Source organism: Panthera leo, chromosome A1 (genome assembly GCF_018350215.1).
Source record: "Panthera leo isolate Ple1 chromosome A1, P.leo_Ple1_pat1.1, whole genome shotgun sequence".
NCBI lineage: Eukaryota > Metazoa > Chordata > Mammalia > Carnivora > Felidae > Panthera > Panthera leo.
In genome coordinates, this window is record NC_056679.1 from 15,912,624 (window position 1) to 15,931,924 (window position 19,301).

Genomic DNA, 19,301 nt, shown 5'->3' on the forward strand with positions numbered 1-19,301 from the left:
TTAGTTTAGTTTGTATGTATGTTTAAAGTTTAGTGTGTTTAGTTTGTTTAGTTTTGTGAGAGTATGTTTAGTTTTATAAGAAACTGTCAAACTGACCTCCAAAGTGGCCGTACCTATTTGTATTCCTACCAGCAAGGAATAAGAGCTCCTCTTGTTCAACATTATTACCAGCACTTGTTGTCAGTGTTCGGGCTTTTGGCTATTCTAATAGGTGGGTAGTCCTCTTCATGGTTTCCATTTGCATTTTCCTGATGACATGTGATGTGGAATATCTTCTCATATGCCTGTTTTTCATCTACATGTCTTCTTTTGGTGAGACGTCTGTGAAGGTCTCTGGTCCATTTTTAAATCAAGTTGTTTATTTATTGTTGAATCTTCAGAGTTATGTATTTTGAATAATAATCTCTTATCAGATATATTTTTTGCAAATGTACTTTCCCCTAGTCTGTGGCTTATCTTCTCACTATCTTGACATTTTTTTTTCGTAAAACAGAAGTTTTTAATTTTAGTGAAATATAGCTAATCAATAATTTCTTTCATGGATCATAATTTTTGTGTTATATGTAAAAGGTACCACCATACCCAAGGGCATCTAGGTTTTCTCCTGTGTTATATTCTAGGAGTTTTATAATTTTGAATTTTATATTTAGGTCTGGGATCTATTTTGAACTAAAGGGCATAATGTCTGTACCTACATGCATTCTTTGCATGTGGACATCTAGTTGTTCCAGCACTATTTGTTGAAGAAACTATCTTTGCTCCATTGTGTTGGCTTTGCTCCTTGGTCAAATATCAGTTGACTGTCTTTATGTGGGTCTATTTCTGGGTTCTCTATTCCTCTTCGTTGATCTATTTGTCTGTTCTTTCTCCAATACTGTACTGTCTTGATTGTTGTAGCTTTATACTGTACTATAAAACTATAGTTTTAAGTCTTGAAGTTAGATAGTATTACTCTTCCAACTTTATTCTCCTTTAATATTATTGGCCATTCTGGGTCTTTTGCCTCTCCACATAAATGTTAGATCAGTTTGTTGATATCCACAACATGGCTTGCTGGGAATTTGGCTGGGATTGCACTGAATCCCAGTGCATCGATTGGCTAGGTTAGGAAGAACTGACATCTTTATAGTATTGAATCATCCTATCCAGGAGCATGGAATATTTTCACATTCTTTTAGTTCTTTGATTTCATTAATCAGAACTTTGTAGTTTTTCTCATTTGGATCTTAGTCATATTTTATAAAATTTATATTTAAGTATTTCATTTTTGAAGTAAATTATATTGTGTTTTTAATTTCAAATTTCACTTGCTCATTGCTGGTGCATAGAAAAGTGGCGGACTTTAGTGTATTAATCTTGTATTCTGCAACCTTGCTTAAATTACCTATTAGTTCCAAGAATTTTTTGTTGATTCTTTCAGGTTTTTTTACATAGATGATCATGTCATCTTGAACAGACAGTTTTATTTCTTTCTTCCCAATCTGTATGTCTTTTACTCCTTTTATGGTCTAATTGCATTAGTTAGAACTTCTAGTACAATGTTGAAAAGGAATGGTGAGAGTTAAGGAAGTTATCAAGTTGAAGTTTTCCTCTATTCTTAGTTTACTGAGAGTTTTTATCATGAAATAGTGTTAGATTTCTTCCAGTGCTTTTTCTGCATCTAATGATATGGCCATGTGATTTTTTTTTTTTAACTTGTAGATGTGATGAATTAAATGAATTGATTTTCATATGTTAAACCAACCTCAGATACCTGGAATAATCCCCAGTTTGTATGGTTTATAATTCTTTTTATACATTGTGGGTTCTGATTTGTTAATGTTTTCTTGAGGATTTTTGCATGTATGTTCACAAGAGATATTGGCCTGTAGTTTTCTTTTCATGAAATGTCTTTGTCTGCTTTTGGTATTGGTGTAATGTTGACCTCATAGAATGAGTTGGAATTACTCCCTCTATTAGTGTTCTCTGAGAGAGATTGCAGATAATTGGTATAATTTTTTTTTCTTAAATACTTAGCAGAATTCACCATGAATGCACCTGCTTCTGTTGCTTTCTGTTTTGAAAGGTAATAATTATTGATTCAAGTTAATTCATGGATACTGGCCTATGGTATTTTTTATTTTACTTGTGTTAGTTTTGGCAGCATACGTTTTTCCAGAAATTTGTCCAGTTCATCCTGGTTGTATAATTTGTAGGCATAGAGGGGTACCTGGGTGGCTCAGTTGGTTAAGTGTCCAACTTGACTCAGGTCACGATCTCACGGTTTGTGAGTTCAAGCCCCGCATCGGGCTCTGTGCTGACAGTTCAGAGCCTGGAGCCTGCTTTGGATTCTGTGTCTCCCTCTCTCTCAGCCCCTTCCCTGCTCATGCTCTGTCTCTCTCTCCCTCAGAAATAAAATAAACATTAAAAAAAATTGTAGTCATAGAGTTTTTCACTGTATTCTTTTAGTATCCTTTTAACATGCATGGGATCTGTAGTGGTGTCTTCTCTTTGATTTCTGATATTAGTAATTTCTCTCTCTCTCTTTTTTTTATTCTTAGCCTATCAATTTTACTAATCTTTTCAAAAAATCTGATTTTGGTTTTGTAAATTTCCTCTATTGATTTCCTTTTTTGCAATTTCTTAATTTCTGCTTTAATTCTTACTCTTTTTTTTCTCCTGTTTACTTTGGATTTAATTTGCTTTCCTTTTTCCTAAAGTAGAAACCTGGAAATTTATTTTTGAAATTTATTTCTAGCATATGCATTCAGTGCTCTAATTTCCCACTGGGCACTACTTTTGCTCCATCCTACAAATTTTCATAAGTTGTGTTTTCATTTTCATTTAGTTCAAAGTTTTTAATTTTTCTTATGATTTTTTTCCTTGACCCATGTGTTATTTCAAATTGTGTTATTTAATCTGCATGTATTTTAGGACTTTTCATTCATCTTTGTTATTGGTTTCTAAGTTAATACTACTGTCTATGAGCACATAATGTCTGATTTCTATTCTTTTGTATCTGTTAAGGTTTGGTTTATGGCTCAGAAGGTGGTTCATTTTAGTCAATGTCTTTTTAAAAAAATTTTTTAATGTTTATTTATTTTTTAGAGAGAGAGAGAGAAGAGAAGAGAAGAGAAGACAAGAGTAGAGAGAGAGGGAGACACAGAATCTGAAGCATGGTCCAGGCTCTGAGCTGTCAGCACAGAGCCTGACACAGGGCTTGAACTCACAAACCATGAGATAATGACCTGAGCCCAAGTCGGACGCTTAATCACATTTTGGTCAATGTTCTATGTGAACTTGAGAAGAATGTGTTTTCTGCTGTTTTTCAATGAGTCTATATATGTAGTTACATCCATCTGACTGATGGTGTTGTTGAGTTCAACTATGTCCTTACTCATTTTCTGCCTGTTTAATCTGTTCATTTCTGATAGTGAGGTGTTGAAATGTCCAACTATTATAGTGGATTTATCTATTTCTCCTTGCAGTTTTATCAGGTTTTTTTGCCTCATGTTATTTGCTGCTCTGTTCTTAGGCTTATACATGTTAGGGACTGTTATGTTTTCTTGGAGAATTCACCCTTTTATCATTATATAGTGTCCTTCTTTATCCATAATAACATATCTTCTCTGAAGTCTGCTCTGTCCTTACCTTTTTATAGCATATTTCATCATGTCTAAACATGATAAACTACTGCCTGGAGTGACATTTACTAGGCTAATGAAAGTAGGGCACTTAACACAATAACAGGTGTGTTATAAACATGCAACAAACACTCACCATTATTATCAATAAAGTTCCTGTGATGATATGGGTACTTAAGAAGTGCTGTTACAATATATTTTAGGTCATAGAAACATTTTCACAAAATTCTTATCAATTCCTTAGATATTTATTGGGCTTTTTCTTTTAGTTATGCATCATTCTAAGTACTGAAGATATAGCAGTAAACAAAATAGGCAAACTCCTTGTCTGCGTGGAATATGCATTCCAGTGTGAAAACATAAAACATATAAAAATAAGTAAAAATATAATGCCATATAAAGATAAGTGCTATGACATAAAGCAAGACAAGGGTCTATTACAAGAGAGTAATGAAGGCTGCTATTTTATTTTTAAAAAAAATTTTTTTTAACATTTATTTATTTTTGAGACAGAGAGAGACAGAGCATGAAGAAGGGAGGGGCAGAGAAAGAGGGAGACACAGAATCTGAAACAGGCTCCAGGCTCTGAGCTGTCAACACAGAGCCCGACGCAGGGCTCGAACTCACGGACCATGAGTTCATGACCTGAGCCAAAGTCCGACGCTTAACCGACCAAGCCACCCAGGCGCCCCTGAAGGCTGCTATTTTAGATGGTCAGAGATGCCTCTAGGTAGATAAATTATTAAGTCTGAGTAGAGACTAAATGAAAGGAAGAAATGAACCATCTGAGAGAAGTGAATATCAGAGGAAAAAACAGTTGTGAAGTCTTCAAACATCCTTGGTTTTTTGAGACACAGCAAGAAGGTCAGTATTAATGGAACAAAATAATGAGTGAGGAGAATAGTAAGGGAATGATATTGGAGAGGAAACTAGGGGCTAAGTTGGGTAAGGCTTTGGACTTATTCTTGGTAAATTGGGAATTTATTGAGGGATTTTGATCAAGCAAGTGACCTGAATTGCCATATATTCTGGCCATTGTATGATACACATATTAAGGTGTGGGGTAAGGGTAAAAGCAGTAGCTATTGTAATAGCCCTGGTTCGTTATGATAGTGACCTAGGCAAAGAATACAGAATAGGAGTCATTGAGAAGTGTCAGATTCTATACACACTTTGAAGTTATAACTATTGATTCTGAGATCTGAGAGAAGCCAAGGATGACTGCAATTTTTATGATTTGAGTAACAGAGTGAATGATGTCACATTTTCTCAGATGAGGAACATAGGGGTAAATGAAACTTTTTGAGGAAAGTTTTATCTTGATTAGTTAGTTTCAGAGAGCTATTTGAAATTCATTAACTAGTAAGTTAGATACAACTAGGGTGAGCACATAATTGATCATTTCAGCCATGACAGTTTTGAGAGTGAAAGAGACTACTAACTAGTTGGGTGCTAAGACAATAGATGTAAACTTGAGCTGTCCCAGGGTTATGTGGTCACCCTAGATATGAGAATCTAGAATTTAATGGAAAGATTAAGCCTAAAGATTTAAGTGTGGAAGTCATCAAGTTATAGAGTGGTTAGCAATGGGACCAGATGAGATCACATTGGGAGTGAGTATATATAAAAATGAAAACAAGTCAGGAGACCAAGAACTGAACTCTGGCTACAAAGTTTAGGGATTGAGAATAAATTTATAAGAAAGAAATAAGGATGATTGTAAAAGAGATCTGAGACAGAGTACCACATTATATAGGATTAGCACATGGTGAAATTAAATCTAGAATAAAAATCTGTCTTTTAAATTACTTATATTACTACAAGATAAACAAGAACAGTATATTTGGAGCAAGAAGTCTCAAGTTTATTTTTTTTGTGTTTAAATCAAGTGTTTTACTTGATTTAAAATTTTTAATCAAAGTACATATTTGATTAAAAAAATACTACTATATGATTATATAAATGAGAATCCCCCTTCTCTACTACTTTGTATGACTTAAGCTTGCTCCGAAAGGCAATTATTTTCACCTTTTTCTCTGGCCATTCTATTTCTAAATATTGAAAGTGATGTGAATAATTATAATATCTATCTCTTAGAGATGTTGGAAAGATTAAACCATAAGAACTACATGTGTCAGTTGTTATTGTTACTTTTATCTTTAATTCACTGTTATGGAGGAAGAGGACTTGGTGTTGACATTTTCCCTACACATGTCTCTTCTCTTTATCCTTTCAATGTTTTATATTGTGTTTTGAAGTAAATCCATATTTAGTGTTATGATTAGCACAACCCTAAATATACATATATAAACCACATATCATATCATTATCACTCTTTTTTTCTGTATACCATTTTATTTTTTCTAAACGTAATAATTACCTCAATTTTTGTTTGCTTTGGTTTTCTCTTTCTCTCCAAATTGCAAACTCCTCTCAGTACAACTAAAGACAACAGGATATTTACTCATCTGTTAATAAACAAATTTTTAAATTTTAGTGCAGTCAAATTTATAGTTTCTTCCTCCAATAGTACTTTGATGGTTTTCAAAAAGGCATCCTACCTTACCCCCACCCCCATATCATAAGGAAAATGTCCTATAGTTTTTATTAACATTTTAAAAATTTTGCTGCTTACTTTTATGTCTATAACTCACATAGAATTGACATTTTGGTTTCATAGTAGATAAAGATCAATTTCTCTTTTACACGAAAATGCAATCATACCAACATCATTCATTGCATAACACTGTTTCCCTACTGATTTACATGTAGGGAAATCATGTATGGCTGGTTGCCATAAATCAAACTTTCACATAGGTGTGTCTGTTTCTTAGCTCTCTAGACTCTAATCTGATAGAGTATACAAGATAACACATCATTTTCATTTGTTTTCTTTGGTATATATCACACTTCCTCCCGCTACCTAATCAAGCCTTCTAGCTCTTGCTTCAAACTGGCCTAGTTGCTCTTCAGGCCTTATATATCTTTACCATAAACCTTGGAATTCTTTTTTCTCTCTTATGCCGGATTCCTTGTTTATAAGACCCATGTTTTGTTTTGTTGTGTGTTTTTTTCTCTTGTTTTCCTCCTTCCTTATGGTGAAGCATATCCTACATTAGTTTTCTGAGAAAAGCTGTATAGAGAGGGTGCATTTCAGATCTTGTGTATCTGAAAATATTTTTATATCTATTCTCTCACTTGATTAATAATTTAGCTGGATATGTAATTCTAGGATGGATATTATTTTTCTTTCAAAATATATTTTTCTAGTTTCTACTATTACACTTAAGATTTCAAATGCCTTTTTGATTCCTGAACAGTTCAACTTGAAAACTCACTTCCTTCAATTTTCCACCACCCTATTCTGTCTCTGTTTTCTTTTTCTGGAACATTAATTAGTTTATTTCTGAATATCCTTAATGGAATAGCTATTAAAAGAAATCTTCCCTCTCTGATTTTCTTTCTTTTTGTCTTTTGCTCTAGGTTCTGGGAGATTTCCTATACTATACTTTAAAAACTTACATTGAAATTTTACAATTATACTACCACATTTAAAAATTTTAGGGGCACCTGGATGGCTTAGTTAAGTGTTCGACTTTGGTTCAGGTCATGATCTCACAATTCACAGGTTCAAGCCCCACGTCAGACCCTGTGCTGACAGCTTAGAGCCTGGAGCCTGCTTCAGATTCTGTGTCTCCCTCTCTCTCTGCCCCTCCCTGCTCAGGCTCTGTCTCTCTCACTCTCTCAAAACTAAATAAAAACATTAAAAAAATGAAAAAAATTAAATAGTTCCTTCTTATTATGTAAATATTTTAAAACATTTTTGTGGCATCTCATCCTTGTTTCATAAGTGCAATATCTTCTCTTATCTGAGGATCTTAATTAACTTTTGAAAAAAAATTTTTCTTCTGCTCTCACAGCATCTTTACTTCCTTATTTTGGTGAATCTTCTTCAAGTCGGATGTTGTCCTTAAATATTGAGTTGTGTAGGCTGTCCATTTATATTTAAGAATGAGATATTAAAAAGATTATTGGAAACTATGTGGACTGGCGCATCTACTGGTGAGTTTCATTGTAGGGCTGTCAGGCGGATACCTAATTCTTTCATTGACGAACACCCAAATGTCTGTGTCTGTGATTCTTTTCCCTTGTGTTGATCACTTTCTTTAGAATTTTCAATTTTCATGCCTTGAGAATATAAGGACACTCATGCTCCTACTATGTAGTATATTAACTTTTAATTAATCTCCCTGTTTTTGCTTTGGCATTTCTTCTTTGAATTTAGCTCTTTTGTCTTTAGCTCAGAGGGCAACAGAGAAATGCCTGGTTTTGCAGGGTTGTGAAAGGGGTTGGGAATCTATTAGATTTTAAACCCAGTTTTTCTGAGTTATGCTGAACCCACACACTCCAAAACCCCTGGTGTTTGCAGGAGTTGCTGCAACATAAATTATCATCCTTCCTTAAGCTTTCTCAGATTAGCTGCATTAGGCTCCCCCATTACTTCTTGGGGGAGTAATTAGTGCTCCCCCATTACTTCTCAGCTCTAATTTTGTTTCCTTTTTAAAAATGTATTTTAAACTTCTTCCATAAGGTTTTGAACTCAAGGATGCATTTCATATTTTAGTTCTGTAGCCTAGTAATGTATCAGCCTGAAATTATTATGGCTTCTCTTTTCAGTAAACTGGAATACTATTGTGAACTATATAATTCCCTGCTACATCCAATCACCTACTATTGATGAGGGAGCATAAGGCAAGCTGAGGGCAAAGTACAGGCTAACAGCAGCACCCCACCCCCCACTTCTAAGTGGGGTAGATATGATATTCCTCAGACACTCTTGGCTGCCTAAGAACAAAGGAAAACAAAGGCTGCCAGAAAACAAATGGTTGACTGATAGAGATCACAGTAATGCAGGATAGGGGTCTCCTTCAGTTTATGGATAACTTAGTAAACTACAAGAAAAAAGCAATCTTTTCCATAGCCTAATCTCCAAAAATACATAGATTCCATTTCCTGGAGCCCTAAAATCACCCTCATCAAGATGTAGGTGTGTTTAAGTGCTTGCCATGGTGATGTGGGAAACAAAGGCAAATGAAAAATTAAATTCCCTTACTTCCTACAGCCCATCAACAAGTCTTTGAAAACAGGCAGAGTGACCTTTCTCTAGGAGCTCAGTTGTCTTGATGATGACACTTTGCTAGGGGCAAAAGGGAATCTTGGCTTAGCATTATCCTGTCCTGTCAGGATCTTGTTAGTCTCCTTAAACACATAAAAATTCCTTTGCAAACCTCCTTTGTCTTTAACCCCCAAGTATATGTTGGCAATTATACTCTAAGCATATGGCCTCTGATATATATCTGAAGGGTCTCATGACTGAGACCCTGTTTATTACTAAACAGTAATAAAATGACATTTTCCTAGCAACAGCTAGCCCCCCAAGTTCCTAGAAACCCTGCTTTCAAAATTCCCTAGTGACAAGAAAAAAAAAAGCCTTAGAGATTTACACTATCCCTGACCCCCTCCCAACCTGAAGATATATAATCTTCAAAACCCAGTGCAGCTCTTTCTGCTCACAGGTCCTGTCCCCATGCTTTAATAAAATCACCTTTTTTGCACCAAAGACGTCTTCAGGAATTCTTTCTTGGCCATTGGCTCCAAACCCCACCATCACTTCAAAACCTCATCACTATTCAGAATTGCTACGAGTAATTTAGACACTATGAGAACTAAACATCCTCATGAACTTTGTATGTATTTTATGACTGAGAATGAGCTTAGTTTTCTTTGTATATTATGTCAATGTGTTTTTATAGGTAAAAAACTTTTTAACTTTATTTAATTTTCATTGATAATAAAAAAAATTTCTTGACACACATTTACCATCAAGGCAAAAACTTTTAACACCGTAAGGATTTGACTGCTTGGTAAATGGACTGGATATACCGTATTCTTAGGGGGATCTTAACATGGTTAAATAATAATAGCTTTTAAATAAAAAATAACTATGTATTTGGCTGTAGAAAATGTTACAAATGTGCTTTCAAGAATTAAAAAAAATCCTTATTTGTTAGGTTTAATAAAATGTGCAGTTGAAAAACTACAGTTTTTACCAAGGGAAATGAATGGAATATGTTATGTATTAAATCATTCCAAAAGACTGCATACTTGAGAACTTCAAAGATCAGTTTGGCACTCTACCATGGTTGATTTAGGATGGAAGAATGTTTTCTCATTCTGGCATACTTGCTTTCATTATTCTTCTGTATCTCTCCATATAAGTCTATTGAACTGCAAAGAGCAAGTTAAAAAAAAAGTAATCAGCGTAATAAAGCAACATAGACTTCCCAATTCATTTAGATTTGCTTCCACTGTTGTAGGATCAGATTTTACTGTTTGAAAACGTTCAAAGTTCAAGTTTGACCAGTTCAAAATACATTAACATTGTGTCAGTAGGTTTGCCTTTTTAGTATTCCTTTTGGCAAAGCTACTGATGATAGTAACTGTTTTAATTCTGAAATTCACATTTACTATAGATATTGGTAAATGAAATTAAATTCAACTCAACAGAATTCGATTTATTGATTAGTTGTATTCATGTTACAAACCCAACCTGCTCAAAGGATAAAAGACAGGAATAAAGGAAACTTTACTGCTCAAAGGATAAAAGACAGGAATAAAGGAAACTTTACTCTTTGAATGGCAATGCCAGACATTCAGTCTCTTGTGGTTCTTCTTGGAAGAAGGACCTTCCCATTTTTTATATATTTAGATCTGAGTGGGCGTTTATATTCCTTGTACCAATCATAGACTTCAGTGCCCAGAAGCAAAATAGTTCCTGATAAGGACTATTTGCTGGCCATTTGCTGGCCTCTGGGAGTTTAGGTTTCTGGATTACCTCAGATTATCAATATTCAATCTCTTGGTAGTCTTGACTGCTGAACACAATCCTAAATATAAACCAAGTAAAAATCCCACTAAGAAGTCAAAATTACATTCTCAAAGTACCAAATCTCACATTTTTATTCTAAGAGCTCTCATTCAGGGATTATATCAATGAACTTGCTTTAGACACGATCTTAGTATGTTTTGTTGTACAGTGTTTCAACTTCCTGATGGTTGATGAGATGAGAAGTGTGAAGTAGTAGAAAAACTTTCAGAGATTGAAGTGGTAAGTGATGGCTAATAGTTTGTTAGTGAAGGGAGAAAAAAATCATGTAAATTAGCAGAAAAATTATAAAAGTAAGGAAGTTTGGGGCGACAAAATGAAAGAGTAAGCATATCTGTATATCTAAACCGTTGTTGCATATCTTTTTAGAAAAACAGTGTTAATTCATGCTTAAATGAGAAGTGATAATTATTGGGGCATTGCTGTGAGTTAGCTAGAGTCCATAGGGTCAAAAGAATACTGTCTTTTTTTTTTTTTTTTTTTTACCTCTAGTTACTTCCGTTATTCGATACAAGAAATGCACACTAAACAAACTGGATGCTTGTTATTTCCTGGCCATATCATATTCTTTTATGCTTTCATGGGTTTGTTCTTTCTGAATTCTTTGTTTAGAGCTGGTCCATTTGCTGAACTCCTGCACATCTCTTGGAGACCAGCGTAAACAATTTTCTTTGGCACACTGCATCCTCACTCTCCTCTGGCAGAATGTATATCTATAATTAAAGTTCAGAACAAGCAAAAAAAATACACTTACACATTGATACACGTATATATGTGTTATGGTCAGCTAATGAAACTGCATTTTTATAGGTCCATATAAAATCAAATATTAGCAATTTCATACAGTTTTTTGCCTTTTGGCCATCCTGATTTTGGAATATAAGTGCCAAAGCTTCATAAATAAATGAACAAAATAGACCTGTATTTGCTAACTTGGATATATGTTTTACTAATGCCTATATTATATAGGAATTTCATAATTGAAACAGGAAAGTGATCATCACTGGTAGACACTACACCAGATGACATACACTCTAACTTGAAATGCCACCACTTAGAAAGCAAACGTTATTTGAATACTTAAAAAGATCGAGGAAGGCATATCTTTAAATAGACTATGAGGAATAAAATATAGAAGTGAAAAATATACGCATATAATCTTATTATAAATCAATAACTCCCATTAGATAATTTATGCTTCTCTTTCTTTTATTATGTTATAAATTCCCTGAGGGAAAATATTATTTTTTCACTTTTGTAGGATCTTTCAATGAAAATAATGAACTTCCAATGTTAGAAAATAGTGCTGAGATTGTCATTACAATGATTATGGCATTTATATTGGAGCAACTTATTTAGGCAATATTTACCAAAAGATGTAAAGATTTTTTTTAAAAAAAACCTCTCTCACCCGTAATTTCACTTCTTCTAATAAAGTTACCTGATATATGGAGAAAATACAAATGCTTGAATATGTTTATACCACTGTTACTTAAAAACAGTAAAATACTGGAAGCAATATAAAAGTTCAGTGACACAGCAATATTTTAATATATTATCTCTGTAATAATTTATCTCTTCATTAATATGTCACACAGTGACAAAAATGATGGTTGTGAATATTGTGGAATAGTAACAGAAAAATGATAAAGAAAAAAGATGAGGTATAAATTTTATGATGCTTTAGATTAACACATGTGCATATTTTTAAAAGACCTGAAGAGCATACATAGATACAGTTTTTGTTGCTTTCTTTGGGTTTGAAGCAACTGCTTTTTACAAAATACCATGTGTATTTTGTAAAAAAAAGTGTTTTACATAATTTTTAGAATTAAAATATATATAATTAAGAAGACCCTAAAATTTCGGATCTAAATTCTGTGAATGTAAAACTAGTGAAATAAAATGTGGTTTATTGCATTTCTATTATAAGTTTCTCTCCCCCTCCCCGCCCCAGTCCTTGCAGTGATCTGTATAAATGAGCACTGTCTGTCTTCTTACTAGACTTTCTTTTTCTTCTTAGCGCTTACCATCTCTGACAATTATTATTATTTTAAAAACTGTAATTGTTAGAGCATTTTTGGGCTCACAGTGAAATTAAGAGGAAGTTACAAATTTCCTGTATAGTCCCTATCCCCATGTAAGCATTTCTCCCATTATCAACATCCCCCATCTGAGTTGTACATTTGCTACAACTGATGAATGCACACCATGAATATTGACACATCATAATTGTCCAAAGTCCATAGTTTACATTACTGTTTATTCTTGGTGTTGTAGATTCTATGGCTTTGGAAAAATAAATGTATAATGACATATATCCATCATTATGGTATCACACAGAGTATTTTCACTGCCCTAAAAATCCTGTGCTTCTACTAGTCATTCCTCTCCACACTTTCTTCCTGGAAATCACTGATCTTTTTACTGTCTGCATAGTTTTGCTTTTTCCAGAAGGTCATATAGTTGGGATCTTAATGGTGTGTGGCTCAGTTTCTTCATGTACTTTTTATGAATAATAAGAATTTGTCACAATGTTAATCCTCATGAATTTCTTCCTGGAATAATCTTGTTTACTTTATCTCTTTTCCAGTGTCATTTGATGGACAAATATGGTTATAAAAAAGGAATATATTAGCTTTTTTGTTTGAGAGTTCTTGAAATATAAAACAATTGCTCTCAATATACATTAACCAATATCCTCTCTTTATAAAATATTATTTGTAATTTTCCTTTTAGCGTAATGAGATAAAATGCATAGGTAATATAGCCAGCCTACTTATATAATTTAAAAGTTATCAATAAAATTCTCTGGGTTCAACTTTAATATAAAGAGAAACAGAAAGATTCTAATTTATAATAAAATAACATGCATTTTAATTGAAAATATTTGGGCATAACTACACAGGAAGTGATAATGAAATATTGATATTTCTGATATTAAAATAGATATATTTAGAATATATAAGATCATAGGTCCATCTGTATAGGAAGTACAACAAAGTGAAATAACAAAGATAAAAATACACACTAAATGAAAACTGTTACAATAAGTATTACATACTTATTTGTATATGATAAGAAAAAAAGGGAAATGATCTTCAATGAATTATTAGTAGCATACCAAGACTCACTGCAAACTATAGAACTAAAGTAAATAAGAAGGCATGATATTCCTGAAACTAGGTTAAGCCTTATTTATAAAGGTAGTGTCAAAATCATTCTCTATGTTATGACACAGGAGAGAGTAGTAACCCTCTTGATAACATTCCTTCCAACTTGAACTCCCACTCAAGAGGCATACATTTAGTCACTATGCTTAAAAGATTATGGAGGACATAGCCTTTGATACCCAAATAGAAATAGAGGATATATTGGAAGGATAAACAGCAACCATTAGAAGTTACATAGTGAACCTCTGGGACAGTATGAGAAATAAAAACAATAAGCAACTCAATATATATATTTCTAATTATTGTAAATTTTATAAACAAATACATAGGGTGGCTATAATGTCAAATATTTATAAGCCGTATTTGCTAATGAAATTCAAAAGACCCCTGTATTTCATGTGCTATGCCAATTTAATATTAAAATATTAAGAGATCTCAAGTCTACTTTGATATGTATATGCAATTGTTTCATTGTTTGCATTAACTGCACCACTGCTTTGAAATCTTCAGTATCTAGATAATTCCAGTAGGGTGTGGTTGTGTGTACATGTGGGTCCCTGGGCAACACTTTCAGCATTTTCAGTGTAAACATTTCCTGAAAGAATTAAGTTGAAATATGCATAAGTAATCAATCATGTTGGCTCTTTGGTTAGAAATGTATGGCAACTTTCCGATTTTGCGAAATATTCCATTTTTTTTTAATTTTTTTTATTTTTTTTTTTTAACGTTTTATTTATTTTTGAGACAGGGAGAGACAGAGCATGAACGGGGAGGGTCAGAGAGAGAGGGAGACACAGAATCTGAAACAGGCTCCAGGTTCTGAGCAGTCAGCACAGAGCCCGACGCGGGGCTCGAACTCACGGACAGTGAGATCGTGACCTGAGCCGAAGTCGGACGCTTAACCGACTGAGCCACCCAGGCGCCCCGCGAAATATTCCATTTAACAACATGACTAATCCTCAATAAGGTCTTACGATTTGACTGTGATGGATAACATGAAGGACAAAAGTCCCCAAATGTGGAATTCTTTTCATAAAAACCTTACCACAATCCAAAAAGAGTGGTGAAAATAGTTTTTTTTGTGTGTGTTGAAAGGCATGTATTTCTAAACTCTAAGGAAAATATTCACAGATATTGTACTTCAGAGAACCCACTTGATATAGAAAAATTCAGTTTATAATTTTTCAGATAGCACACAACATGAGAAGATTTAGGAAAACCTAGTTTTTTCTGAACTGGGATGTAGCATTGCTAGACAAACACTTGTCTCCCTAGAACATGTTGCATGGAGGCAGGGTACGCTGGCAAATATATATATAATATATATATATAATATATAATATATAAATTAATTATATATATACATTAATTAATATTAATATATATTAATAATATATAAATTATATAATATATAATATATATATAATTGCTTGTAGTAGTAGTAGAAGTAGTAGAAGAAGAAGAAGAAGAAGAGGAAGAAGAAGAAAGAATGGAGTTATGAATGAGAATTAACTGTCTTCATTAGAAGAACTCACTTCATTAGAAGTGAGATGTGGGGAAGAATTATAACACAGAACAAAACATTGTATTCAAAGGCTAGAGGAAAGTTCTTGACTGGGAGGGCTCCTTTAACCACCCCCACACATTTATTGAGATATAATTAACATATAGTATTGTATAAATTTAAGATGTATAAGGTGTTGATTTGATTTCATATACATATATTGCAAAATGATTGTTATCATAGCATTGACTAACACCTCCATAATGTCATATAATTGCCATTTCTTTCTTTTTATGGTGAGAACATTTAAGATCTACCCTAAGGGTGATTTCTTGAACCATCATTTACTCATGAAGCAATTCCTACCATGATTTTTCCTTGGCTCAGAATTTTTCTGGTATACATTTAAATTTCATAAATGTTGCTAAATGAATTATACAAATTACAGTATTATTATTGTATTATTTGTAGGGAGTGTATCAAAGCTATTCCATTGTAGGACAAAAAAGTAATTTTCACTGAAGGATGTGGGCAGCAGATTTGAATAGTTTATAAATCGGCACCCTTCTTAGGTGCATAATTGCCTACAGGTTTTTACCTTTTACATCGAGATCTATACAACCCAGAGATTATGGGAGGCCATGGGGGAAGTGGCTGCCTGCAGTTGAAATAGCCTTCAGTGTTAGTTATACCAAATTTCCACAGCTTGTAGCTAATGAAGTTACAGACTATAATCTGATTGACATAGATCCCTGTTTCCTATATAGCTAACATATGTTTTCTACAGGAGCATATTAACATGATTGATAATTCCTTCAGATATTATATGGAGAAACATCTGTTGATTTGATTACACATAGGGACATGCACAGGTATTAGAATGGTTAATTTGGAATAGATCACTTGTTTTTCAACTTATTTATGCAGAATTAATATACATAAATCCTCTATATGTGAAGTTATTATACCAAAAATATCTAGAAGAGGCAGACAGAATCAACTCCAGTTTTTTCTATGTGTGTTGTACACATAGGCAACTCAATTCTGATTGAATAGCTTTTTCCTTTGTGTGTAAAGGAGCTATTATGATAAATAGTGGATACCTAAGTTGCATTTTTGGTTTTTACTGAGCCAGAAGAAAACTGTTAATGTTATTAAATGATTGGTAAGTATTGTCAAAGGATTTGGAATTTTTAAATATGGAGGAAGGCTTGAGAAAAGATGTCAACAATATTTATTTAATCTATGGAATTATTTATTTAGCAAAATTGTGAATAGGGAAAGTTTATTCTTAGAGAAAAAAACCTATTGCCTTAATTCTCCCTTTAGAGCTCCTTGCTCTCCCTCTGCCCATTTCAATGAATCAATTCTTTCTTATTTTCTGGATAGTCACCATCATCAAAATCTGTACTCAATGTATACTAAGGTGAGACACATTCATAATGGTATAAAGTTTGCTTCTTTCCAGAATAAGCCCATGTTAATAAGTGTAACCAAACTTTTTTGTGGGTTTCTTCTATGAGCTGCAGAATAAGTAGTTGAAGCCAGAAATTCTAAAAGACTGTCCATGGATCCAACGTCCTAAGCAATTTTCTAAAGAGCATTCCATGGTCAAATGATGGAAAGATTATCCCTTTATTGGAATTCAAAATTCATCTTAGAATACAGATTGTGAGAAGATTTGTGAAAAAATTTCTTTAATTCTGTTTAACACAGCATTTGACAATTGTATTTGACCATGAAAGCCAACTATTATTTGTTTGTTTCTGTATCACCTATTGATGTTTATCAGAATCATTGGGTCATGGGATGCATTACTAGAAATGCTGCTTAGGGATGTGGTCCATTGTCTCTGAACTCATGCTGCCTGACAAGTTTGTCACTTTGACATTAATGGGATAGGAAACTGTGACCAATGATTTTTTTTCCACAGAGGACAGAAAAAAATTTAAATTTACTAGTTTACCAGTAAGAAGACTTTTCTGACATTGGACATAAGTTATACTTTGAGCTCCTGATCTGGAGAAGCTCTGAAGACTTTAGAATAAAAGCATTTTTGATCTTTTTGGGCTAATGTGAAGTGCAAGATACTGTGTTGTTCTTATTGAATAAGGCCCAATAGACATGCATGAGAAGTTTCAAAGTTTATTGCAAAGAGAATTTATTTCACTGGACTTTATTCATGTTTTTAATACTCAGATAAGTACTATCTTCCCCCTCTGCATTATTTTCACCACAGCATTTACCATCATCTGATATATATTTTACTTATTTAATTTATTGTGATGCCTCCCTTAACCGGAATATAATCTTCATAATGACAAGGGAAATTTCTTTTATTCATTGTTGTGTATCCAGCATTTAGAGTAGTGCCTGACACATAGAAGGTAAAAAAAATAATGCTAGCTATATTTGTTAAATGGATGAAGTAGCCCTGAATTAGATATATATCTATATTTAAAGGTTTTATCACCACACAGGTAATAGATATATTGATGACAATAGATGAAATCATCTAGGGAAGCTATATGGAATGAAATGGTAAAAATTCTTGAGTTGAAACTTTTGAGGCTCACCAACATTTATAGGGAAGCAGAGGAAGAAAAGTCCATATGGGCACTGAGAAGGAGAAATGAGGAGATACATGGAGAATGAAAAGAAAATGGTAGCTTAAAAATAATTGACAAGACCATCAAGAAAGAAATTATACTAAGACTACAGAGAAATTGGGTATGAGAAACATCTCTTCTCTAAAGAGTACTACTTAAAAAAATTTTTTTTTGATATTTATTTTTGAGAGAGAGAGAGAGAGAGAGCGAGCATGAGTGGGGGAGGGGCAGAGAGAGGGTGACAGAATCTGCAGTAGGCTCCAGGCTCTGAGCTGTCAGCACAGAGCCCAAGGCGGGGCTCAAACTCATGAACTATGATATCATGACCTGAGCCGAAGTTGGTGGCTCAACCCACCTAGCCACCCAGGCGCCCCAAGAGTCCTACTTTTAATTATCAGATTTTCTAAGATGTACGTTATACCTAATTTCATACAATTTGTACTGGTGAAGATTTTTCTGCAGGTTTTACAACATAGTAATTATAAAGAACTTCTGATAGTCATGTTATAGTGTAACTTTTAAAAATATATAAAATGTTCTTGATTTTGGAAAACAACATGTGATCGAGCTTACCTTTGGTGGGTGACTTTGGAAGTGAGAGAATTAAATTTTGGCATCTTTCTAGTTCTAGAGTAAGTGTGGGGGGTATATGAAAAATGGAGCTGTAGTCTCAACTCGTGTAATGTCAAATCATGTGATATTCTCCTAGGGCCAATTCAGATCATGTTTCTGGTACCCGCTGTCATTTCCCTCGTCTTGTAAGGTGGGCCCTATATGTAATGGTGACACATGTCTGTTTTTAATAATGCAGTGGGAGTTGAATTCTCTTGCTCACATGTGTAAGGCATGTCAAACCTATTTGAGGAGACTGTTAGACCCATTGGTACTAAATTTGTAATATATTAATGTATTGGGGTATTCTGAATTTATTATGGATATTTTTTTCTTTCTGGATAATCTTTATACATCTATATTTCCTTAGTAGGTGGAATAGTGGCAGTGAAATTATTTATGCTTGCACTATATATAAATAATTATTTAAATATTCTCTACACTCAGTGTGGGGCTTAAACTCACAACCTTGAGATCAAGAGCCACATCCTCTTCCAACTGAGCCAGCCAGGTGCCCCTATCTTGGCACTATATTTAGATTGAAAGTGTGGTAGTCCTTAAAGTTCAGTTTGGAGGTTTCTAGGAACATATATTTCTGGTAATCTCTAAAAATATTCAGTCATTGTCTTTATAACCAATGGTAGCATGCTTGTTTTAGGAGCTGACTTCTACCCTTTTCCTAATGATTGAATTCAGTGAAATTCTAGCTTACTACTTTGTACTTCAGAATTATAGATGAGAAAAGAAAGATTGGGAGTCTATAAAACCAACCACTTTTGGTTCTGTGTACTATTTCTCTGTAACTATATAAATGTTTATATCAATTATACTTAA